Source organism: Arvicanthis niloticus, chromosome 7, assembly GCF_011762505.2.
Source record: "Arvicanthis niloticus isolate mArvNil1 chromosome 7, mArvNil1.pat.X, whole genome shotgun sequence".
Taxonomy (NCBI): domain Eukaryota; kingdom Metazoa; phylum Chordata; class Mammalia; order Rodentia; family Muridae; genus Arvicanthis; species Arvicanthis niloticus.
In genome coordinates, this window is record NC_047664.1 from 76569529 (window position 1) to 76579937 (window position 10409).

The following is a 10409-nucleotide window of genomic DNA, read 5'->3' on the forward strand; positions in this document are numbered from 1 at the left end:
TCACTTATTAATTCCATTAGTGAGTAGGAAAATGGAATTTTTGCTTGTTTTATACCTATTCTTGAAGAACCCTGATGGCATATAAAAGTAGGTACATTAAAAAATAATCATTAAATTTACAACGGATGAATGTCTTGTTGACTTTTGCTAGGGACAACCCTCAATGCTTCACACAAACAACTTTTTATTTACTTTTTATTTTAAAAACATTCGTAAACATTTATTTATTTAATAGCCATGGGTAGGTCCTTGAGTACCAAGGCACTCATATAAAGAACAACCAATGGGAGTTGATTCTGTCTTTTGTGTTACAATCTAACTTTTTTAATTTTAAAAAGAAAATGCTATTAAAATATAAAGACATTGCGTTAACAAAATGAAGAATTTTAAAAAAGGATTTATTAATTTTTATTTTATACACTTGAATGCTCTACTTACATGTATGTATGTATGTATACCACATGTGTGCCTGGTGTTCATTGAGGCCAGAAGAGGGTATCAGATCCTCTGGACCTGGGGTAACAGATGGTTGTGAGTGACAAGAACTGAACCTGGGTCCTCTGAAAGAGCAGCAAGTACTTTTAACCTATAAGTCATGTGTTCAGCTCCATTTTTCTTTTTTGCATATTTTTTAAAAGGTAGATCCTGGGCTGCTGAGATGGATGAGCAGGTAAAGGTATCTACCGCCAAGCTTGACGAGCCGAGTTCAATCCCTAGGACCACGTTCATACGAATGAAATGAAAATGAACAAATCTTTTTAAATCCCTTATATATTTATATAATTATAGATTATAATTACCTCATGTGCATAATACATATTCTATATTCATATGTACTTATATATAATTATGTTGTCTCCCCCTTTCCTTCCTCCAAATCCTCCTATGTACCCTTTCTCCTTGCTGTCTTTCAAGTTTATGATTTCTTTTTTAAAATTGCTAATATATAGATATATCTGGGATACACACATACACAGTCCTTTTTAAAAACATGCAGAAAGCTTATGGGGTATCAGTTTTACTCTGGTTTTTCAGAGTAGTAAACTGAGGCAGACCAAGAACCTAGCTGGGATGGAGGCAGGCACTCAGACATTATTGTCCTTCTGTCAGTCTGTACACAGGCCCACGGTGACTTGGCAATGAGGCAGGAGAGGCATCAGAGCCCAGGTCTGTGGGAAAGGATGGCTCCTACAGGAGCTCATTTCAAGATCCTAAAGAACTAGTGACAATGGAGTCTGATAAGGAGCCTGAGGCAGGGCTCATGAGGCAGAATTTGCAAGATTGCCAGCTGGTTTCCAGCTAGTATATCCTAGGGACCAGGAAGCCAAGGAAATGTAAGATGTAACCTTTGACTTACAGACAGAGAGGATAAATTGCTAAAACAGAATGTGTTCGTGGCTAAGATAGACATGCGTAAGCCTTGCCAGGGAGGTAGAGGAAGTCGGAATCAAGGCCAGGTCACTAGTTTATTGAGGGCGGATGAAGTGGCCTTTGAGTTTCAATGCTGAAGGAGGAGGAAGAGTTTGCCAAACAAACAGGGGGTGGGAGGTTCATCTCTAGCCGAGGAAATAACATATTTGGTGGAAGGAATGTTTAAAAGTCTCCTTCTTGCTATATGCAAGTCATTTTAATTTTTTGTGCCTCAGTTTCCCACCTAATAATTGGGTGTAATGATTGCACTTAGGTAGAACATTGCCATGTAAACAAACACAATATTTGTAAAACACTTAGAGCAGTGTAAGTGCATTATAAGTCCTGTCTGAGTTTTTGTAAAGAGAGTAAACTGTTTACCAAACTCTTAAAGTCTGGCATACTCGCATGGTATGCCAGTCCAGTCTCCTCCAATCTAAAATCCTGCCATCAGTAGCTTCTGCCTGGAGGAAATGCAAGACTTGGCATCTGACCGCCCTGGATTTCCTTCTGGCTCCTCAAGGCTTTCAATTCCTTTCAACCTTGTATCCTGCTCTCGTAGTCCCTGATGTATGCAGAATAGCAGAAGGGTGTCCCAGGGTGAACTGAGCATGAATCCTGTCGTCATCAAGATCCGTCCGAGTCTTAACATTGGCGTCTGACCAGCTCTAAGTGGCTCTAATTACATTTCAATGGAGCATACAGTCAAATTTTGACAAGCACATAAACTTAATAGCTGATCTGCAAGCGTAATTACCACCAAACTGATTTGTAACTGCCAGCGAATAAGCCCACGAGACGGTTATCCAAAGTCTTCCAGTTAAAAGACTGAAGTTGTGCGGATGAAGCCACTACAGCCACGGTGGAGCTCAGTATCTGCTCCATTCGAGGCTCTAGACACAATGCAGGGAAGCAAGCCATCCAAATGCATCACTCGAATCCTGTTTGGCTGTTCTGATGCAGAAGAAGATAAGAAAGTGAATCAGTGGGGGAAATGTAAGATGAGGAACTCTAAAAATAAACCGCCTGTCCCTGACATCTGTGTTTGCAAACGCCCTGTTTAAAGCAGTGCTCTTCCCTCCGAAGGGCCAATCCCAAGATGACGTCCTTCACAGTTGGTTTTTCCTTCAGTCTTCAACAGGAAGGCTTTCCCGGAGACCTCTTCACTTCCAGCTTTTATTTGATGCTCCCCATAAAAGAGTGGGCAGGATTATAGACATTATGAATAGGTGATTTCAGAAACCAGGCTTCTCACCTGCTCCACTGTTCTGCTACTGAGGTGAGTCTGTGCTCCTCGTCTCTGATGGAGTCCTTCCTGGCCATCTTACGGAGCGTGCCACTGCGCGTAATCCCAGAACAGGTTTGAATCAAATAAATGACACATGACGCAGTGGCCAGATGTTCACGGCTGAGAACGGGAGCTAAGTTCACACAATTGTTCTGCCTCCTTGCTTTCCGTCAAGGTGCTTTCCTGTGGGCTGTGGATGGTGTTGCCAGCAGCTTGGCTCTGCTCTCATCCACCACCAGGCTAGCTTGTGCTCCAGGGGCTGCTCACAGGCTGCCTTCCTCTTCCTGTGCAGCTGGTGTTTGCAGAAGGACGCGATTTGGAAGTTGATTTATTTACTTTGCTTTATTTTTTTTTTTTTTTTTTTTTTTATGAATGGACATAGATGGCTGTTGTTGAAACAATCAATCTACTCCGGTGAGATGATTATAATTTAACAGAAAAACACACTTCGAGTCCACATGGAATGCTAAGGCTTAGGATTTGGTGACGTTCAAATGAACTGCCCCATTCAGAGTAAGATCTGAGGATGTGTTGGGTCTTAAAACGTAAACCCAGATGAATGGTTTGTGTCTTTTACTCTACAGCCTGGGGCCATGAATGAGGCGGCACTTTCGATTGTAGAAGCCAGTGGCTGCAGCTTAGGTCACTTCCTTTTGTTCTTGTCCTCACTCAGGGACTTTCAGGATGCTTATATGGCTTATATGGCCCCAACTATGGAGAGAAAGAGAATATTCCAGAAAGTGCTTCCTCTTCCTGGGCTAATTCTCCTTCTCAAATCCTTTTGTAAAAGTCTGAAGATCTGGGGCTGGAGAGATGGCTCAGCAGTTAAGAGCACTGACTGCTCTTCCAGAGGCCCTGTGTTCAATTCCCAGCAACCACATGGTGGCTCACAACCATCTGTAATGGGATCTGATGCCTTCTTCTGGTGTGTTTGAAGACAGCTATGGTCTACTCCTATGCAGAAAATAATTCTTTTTTAAAAAATAAAGTCTGAAGATCTAAGACACAAACATGGCTCTTACATGAATGGCAGACTGGGGCAGATACCCTTCCTTTAAAGAGTTTATCCATATTTTGAAGGCGATATAAAAAGCATTAAAGGCATAGCCAGCCATAATTCACCCTTTCCTGCTTCTTTTTACCACAGCAGCCGTCAAATTCAGCCAGCTGAAGAGCTATCACATTTCTACACAGATGTAACATTCGAAGATGGATTTGCTTCTTAGATATCCAGATAATAGCATACAACACACATTGTACTTCGCTTTGCTTTTCCCCCTGAACGATACATCAGACAAAGGTGTCTTTTTCTGCCCACCAAGCTGTCAGGAGAGAGGTTGCTCTCCGGCTCAGTGATCTGCATCTGGCTCCGGCTTATTGTACTGACAACATTCAAGGTGCTAAGCCAAACCTGGCCTTCAGCACTGGGATTCCCAGCCTGAAAAGACGGGAGTTCTAGTCAAAACCTTACAAAGTTTAATAGCAACAAGCATGGAGAGGGCACCGGAGAAAAGGGAAGCCTAATTGTATCGGACAGAACGTGGTATAGCTGACAATTCGAAAGAAAGAGCACTTTGGAGTCTTACAAAATGACAGTCCATTGTTTCCTTCTCCACTTTTGGTTAAAAGAAGATACTTACCTGTTATTATAGCATCATTTTTGGAAGATAGAGATCTTGAGGGGCAGAAAAGATGGCACAGTTGGCAAAGTGCTGGCTGAGCAGGGATGATGACCTGAGTTTGGTTGTTCAGCATCCACATAAAAGCCAGCAGAGACATCCATCATCACACGAGCCCTGCCCTGGAGAGGAAGAGACAGGCAGATCTCCTGACACTCGCTGGCCAGCCAGCTCAGCGGATGGGCTCCAGTGCACTGAGACCCTGTCTCAAGAGTGAAGTGGGTAGCAACAGAGGGTGACATCTTCTGCCTTGCTATGCAGCACATATGCACATTGGTCCACACAAACATGTACATGCAACACATGTGCACACATGCATACATGTAGTACACTTGCACATACCCATACACAGATGTACATGCGAACCACATGCATACACTTAAAACATAAAACCAAGCAATTAATTAATTAATTAAAATATCTTTAGGAACAAAATGGCCTAAACGATGGAGGACGGCAGAAAGGTAGCAGGCTGTGGAATACGGGAGTTAATGCTGGATATACCAGATCAGTTCATGCAAGTCATTTAATCCATTATTTTCTTTTCTATAGAATAGAAATACACGTTAGGGCATGACTGAGACTTTTTTGTGTTTTCAAATTAGACAAAACTAAGCATGGTGGGAGACTGAGGCAATCCCACTTGAAAAGTTGAGGCAGGAGGACCAGGAGTTCAAGATCATTCTCAGTTATATAGCAAGTTTGAGCCCTACCTAGGTTACATGAGACTCTTTCCTCGGCAATACAGAAGCTAACTGTTACTGCAGTCAGGCTGTGTAACAAACAGACCTGTGTCACGTGCACTTGTCTGTTTCCTGTGGCTTGGCTGCAGTCCTCTACTCTTGCCCAGTCTGTTTATCCTCCAAGCTTTGGGTCAGGCTCAGGTTTTCTGGACCTGTCAGATTTCAAAGGGCAGCAATTGCCCGAGGGTGTGGTCACCGCAGACTGCGGAACACAGGAACACAGGAAGACTGTAGCCTCGGTTCCTAACTGGCACATCACCACTCCGTTGGCTTTGTTTTCAGTTTGTTTTTAGACAGGGCCTCAATATGTAGCTCAGGTTAGCCTTGAGCTCATTATGTAGCCTAAGCTATCCTAAAGCTAGCTAGTAGTGAGACACCGGCTTTGGCCTTCCGGGTGCTGGGATTATAAAAGTACACTATTACTATACCTGGCTGCCCACAATCTGTTAACCAAAACATCACATCACCAAGGCCAAAGTCACCGTGGTAAGATGAATAGCTAGCCACTGCAAAGTTCCGGGTGCCTAGCAGACACACAAGAATAAGGTCTGGGATCCAACCGAATAGAAATACCACTAACTCCATGATGCTTCTAAAATAGACCCCGAAACTAACATTTTTCAAAAAAAAAAAAAAAGTTTAAAAGTCAGTTTGTAATTTTGTTCTAATCAGAGTTGACATACATAGCTCCTCTGTATGAATTTGAAAACAGGTGTCCCTTCTATACAGATGAGCCCTCAGGGACACCAGCATGGTCCAGGCATAGCAGCAAGATCCTTCTTCCATGGAGACAAACCCCAGCTCATGGCTGGGGGGCTGTGAGCAGGAGAGTGGCCCTCAGCTTTGCTCACTGTGCAGTGTACAGCCAGTGCACCATATAAGGTGTCATTGCTCCTGAGACTAGAAGGTGGCTTTGAAGTCTCATCCCCCGTGGCGCTCTGCATCTGAATCCAGACCAGGCAACATGGTGACCTAGCAGCTTGCCTACAGTTCTGGGGCTACAAGCTGGCACCACAGGGAGATGTCCAGACTCACACAACTTAATTTCTTTCATCCTGATTGACAGGATAAGCAGAGGAAGAGAGAGGAGGGGATTCTGAAGAAGCTTTATAAGACACTGATGTTAGAAGCCTGTGGGTGGATAAGCCATTCCTGGAGAGCAGGGTGCCAGGCAACAAATCGGGGAGCCTCGTCTCAGGGTGGGAGACTCTCCTGTATACACATGGAAGTTATGGGAGAAATATGTAAGATTCTATCCTGAGTTGCTTATCTGCAGATTAACTAATGAGAGGCTTGGAAGCAGGGATTCCACCGGGAAGAATATTAAGTTTCTCATGAAAGTCATGTAGATATTAATCCTAGAGGGAATAGGGAGAAACAGAGGAGGCAGAAGGAGGGAGAGAAGGAGGAGAGAAACACCCAGCAGAGGAGGATGAAGACAAGAGCTATGTCTGGTCTGCTCCTTAGCATCAATCGTAGGGCTTATCCTGAGGCAATGCTCATAACATAAGCATAAACCCATGTATGTGAGCATGCGTGTGTGGGAGGGAAGAGGGCAGAGAAATTATGACCTCTGTGACTTTACATAGAACATGTCCTAATGAGAATGACAGGACATCTCCAGTCCCCACTAGGCAGTTACAGATTGTACTTGCAGAGCCAACGTGTACATGTGTGGACACACACACACAGGCACGCACACACCACACACACGCACACTCACACACCAACGGTACTTAGCATCGCTCACCCATCTGGTCCATCCTGGCTAATCGGCATCTGAGATCTGCAGCCTCCCCCACAGGCATAGCAAAGATGAGCATGCTGGCTCGCCTGTCCTCCACTCTTTGGTTTTCCTGTTTGCTTGCATGTGAGAGTCTGTTAGACACTTCCTCTGAGGCTTACTTGACAGCTGACCTGGGGGTGTTTGAATATACTCTCTCAGGGCCTCTAGCTCCAGTGACTCCAGCAGCGGCACTCCAGGCTCCCTTCAACAAGACTGGAACAGTAACAGCTCCCCTGGAGACAAGGATGACAAGCACTGCACCTGCTGTGGAGACAGACTCCTGGAAGGAGTCCTCCCTGTGGGACCATCCTTGAATGTTGCCCAGATACAAGGTTCAGCCTCTTTCTTCCTCTTTATAATATGGCTGGGTTCAGTCAGATGCAAAGTGATCACTTTGAGGACTGAGTCCCATCACTGGGCCACCCAGACCCTTCCAGAGCTATTCGGGACCCAGCTGCTGGTGTGGGAGACTCAACCTCCTGGGAGTGGCGTGTTTATTTCAAAACCAATGTGAGGCTTGATACAGTATAGTGAAAAAATGCGTGCTTGCTGAATATGGTCCAATTATTACCGCATTAATTCTTCCAGATTAGGAGCTCACCTTGGCAGGGAAGCAGTCAGGATATTTCAATAGGTTCAGCTGGAAAGTTCTGTGGCTGTGGGGCCACCCAACCCCCACTCCAAGCCCGATGACCCCTCCCTGTCTGGATGACTTTCACAGCAAGGGTGAATGGCATTATTTTAAAGTCAACTGGAAGTGGACAAACTAAGGTGTGGTGGGGAGAGCCCCCCAAAGTTAGCTACCACCTTGATATCAGTGATACCCACATTAGTCCAAGTCTGGATTTCATGATGCTTTGAAAATAGAGGGAACTATATCATGCTTTGGGGGGAATAGAGTCCCAATGCCTTCCCATCTTCTCATGGGCCAATCAGCTTAGCGAGTTTCCACCCCCAAGTCAGCAGTCAAGAACATTCTCTGTAGCAAAGAACAATGCCAAGGACAGACCGAGAGGATTCTCTGATGGCCATTAGGAACAAGTTGGATCCTGTCTGATGTATCAGAGCCCAACTCCCCACTATCTAAGAGTGGGACTGTATTTGGAAACCCAGGTGATTAAATTAAAAGACTCTTGAGGATCTTTCCCAGGATTCTCCAGGGAATCCTGGAGATTCTCACACACACACACACACACACACACACACACGCACACGCACACACACACGCACACGCACACGCACGCGCGCGCTTCAGAGGATTGGCTTAGACAGTAAGGGAGATCAGGAAAATCTCAAGGCTAAGGAGCTGCAAGGTAAGCTGGAGACTGACCTGGGAGGTTAACAGGACAGCTTCAATCCAAGCAGAGGGCCAGATACCCAAGAGAAATAACTGTGTAAGTTTAAGCTTGAAGGCTGCCAGGCAGAAGCTCGGGGAAAGCTGATATTTCCATGAGAGCCTCAAGGTTGGCAAAAGGCAAGGTCCTGTCAAAAAGGCCAGCAGTCTGGAAGAATTCTTTCTTATTCAGAGGAGAGAAAACCTTTTTTTATTGGTCTCAGGATTTCAGTGGATTGGATGAGAGCCACCCACAATAGGAAAAGAAACCAGCTTCCCTCAGTCTCCTAATATGAATGCCAAGCTGATCCAGAAGTAGCCTTGCATGGAACTCCAGAATAAGGTCAGATATGAAGGTGTCTCATGGTCTACTCAAGTGGACACATAATATTAACTCAGCCCTAGTCTACTCTGACTGCTGTCCCTTTCAAAAGAATAAATCTGAGCACACAGACATGAGGGCCATATGTGTAAAGACCTCCATGAGAACACAGCAAGCAGATAGAGAGAAGGACTTCAGAAGATACCGAACCTGCTTCCAACTTGATCTTGAATTTCCAGCCTGTGAGAAAATGCATTTGGTGCTAAGACACCAAGTCTGTGGTATTTTGTTAGGTGGCTTAGCAAACCAATCTACTTCCCTGCAAGACTAAAGGTGAGTAGCTTCTGCTAGTGGCTCTGCAGCCCTGGACTCCTAAGCCCAGGTCTTCTTTACAATTATTTTGACTTCTTCATATGCATTGGTCCCATGAACACAAACAGGAGATGCTATTGCCTCCTGGGAAAGAAATAGGGGTCAGGGATGGGAAGTTTCTCCTGTGGGGCTTCAAGATAAAAGGACTGTTATAATGTACAACTGGTCCGTGTTATTGTATCCCAAGACCACCCTGTCCTGTCAGAGAAGCTCACAAATCCTAAGTCTTTAAGATAAACGAAGTCAAGGGAGCAGGCATGGGGTAGGTGCCTGCAGGCTTAGTCAGCTGACATGACATCACACTGGAGAAGTGGCAACGGTAGATACTCCACAGGACCATTGGGACTGAAACGGCTGGAAGAGGGTTTTCTAAAATGGCATCAATTATGGGGTTTTTGTCCCTCTTGGTACCATGGGAATACCTCACTGTTTATTGAACCTGAAGCTATTGGGACCCATAAATTCCACCTAGACCTGGGCAGCTTTAGCACTGAGGGCTGATCAGACACTATGGGCTCAGAGCTTCTCAGTTAAGATAGCTGTCTGCAGTCAAGACCAGCCCCGTGACCTGCCATTAGTGTCTTTTGTCATGTATGTGGTCTTAAATGGAGCACTTCAACCTAGGGATATGGCTTCTGGTTTTTCAAGTAGCTCCCACCCTGTTGCTTCCAGCTGCATGGGAGAGAAAGTAACTCCTTTGTGGGGCAAATTTCACCCTGAGCAAAGAGGAGATTCACTTCAGGTAGGTAATATAAATACCCTCTTTGTTTCTTATGTGGACATTTGTGCTTCTTAGAATAGACTGTGTGGAGTCATCTCACATGACTGAGTACATGATACTAATTTCTCAAGGCGATTAAAACAGGGTGGCCCAAACAGGATGACTTTAAACAGAAACTTTCTCTCTGGTCTGTGGGCTCAAAGTCCAGCATCTGTGTGTGAGCAGCACCACGCTTCCTTCAGGTTCTAGCGCAATGGTTCTCAGCCTTCCTAATGCTGCAACCCCTTAGTACAGTTCCTCATGTTGTGGTGACCCGTCCCCAACCATTAAATTATTTTCATTCCTACTTCATAACTGTAATTTTGCTACTGTTATAAATCATAATGTAAATATCTATGTTTTCCAGTGGTCTTAGGTGACCCCTGTGAAAGGGTCATTTGATCACCAAAGGGGTCATGACCCATGGGTTGAGAACTGTTGTTCTAGGGTGACTCACTTTCTCACCTTTCTAAAGGGAGCCTCCTCTTCTGTCTGTCCATCTGTCCTGTAGATCTCTTGGCATTAGATGGAGAGCCCGCTTAGATATTCTAGTGTGAGCTCATTATTACAGAATACTTAGTTACATCTGGAGGAACCTCTGGTCTAGGTAAGATGCCATTCGTGGGTTTCAGGAATTAGGATTAGACACACCTTAGCAGAGGCCACCATCCATCCCATCACAGATGGTCCTGCTTAACCCTCACGTAATACCCTTT

The 10409-nt window shown here is 44.9% G+C and overlaps 1 long non-coding RNA gene across 3 annotated transcripts; it reads right to left on the reverse strand.

Annotated features, from left to right (window-relative positions):
* Nucleotides 1-381: 381 nt before the first annotated feature.
* LOC143443134 (uncharacterized) lies at nucleotides 382-7166 on the reverse strand. 3 transcript variants are annotated; one of them, XR_013111892.1, is made up of 3 exons: nucleotides 6871-7166; nucleotides 4339-4583; nucleotides 382-3409 (listed from the first exon to the last, which is right to left on the reverse strand). It is a non-coding gene; the product is annotated as an uncharacterized LOC143443134 (long non-coding RNA). The 3 variants fall into 3 exon arrangements; XR_013111890.1 differs by having other exon boundaries at nucleotides 4339-4579; nucleotides 6871-7164; XR_013111891.1 differs by having other exon boundaries at nucleotides 4339-4499; nucleotides 6871-7162.
* Nucleotides 7167-10409: the final 3243 nt, after the last annotated feature.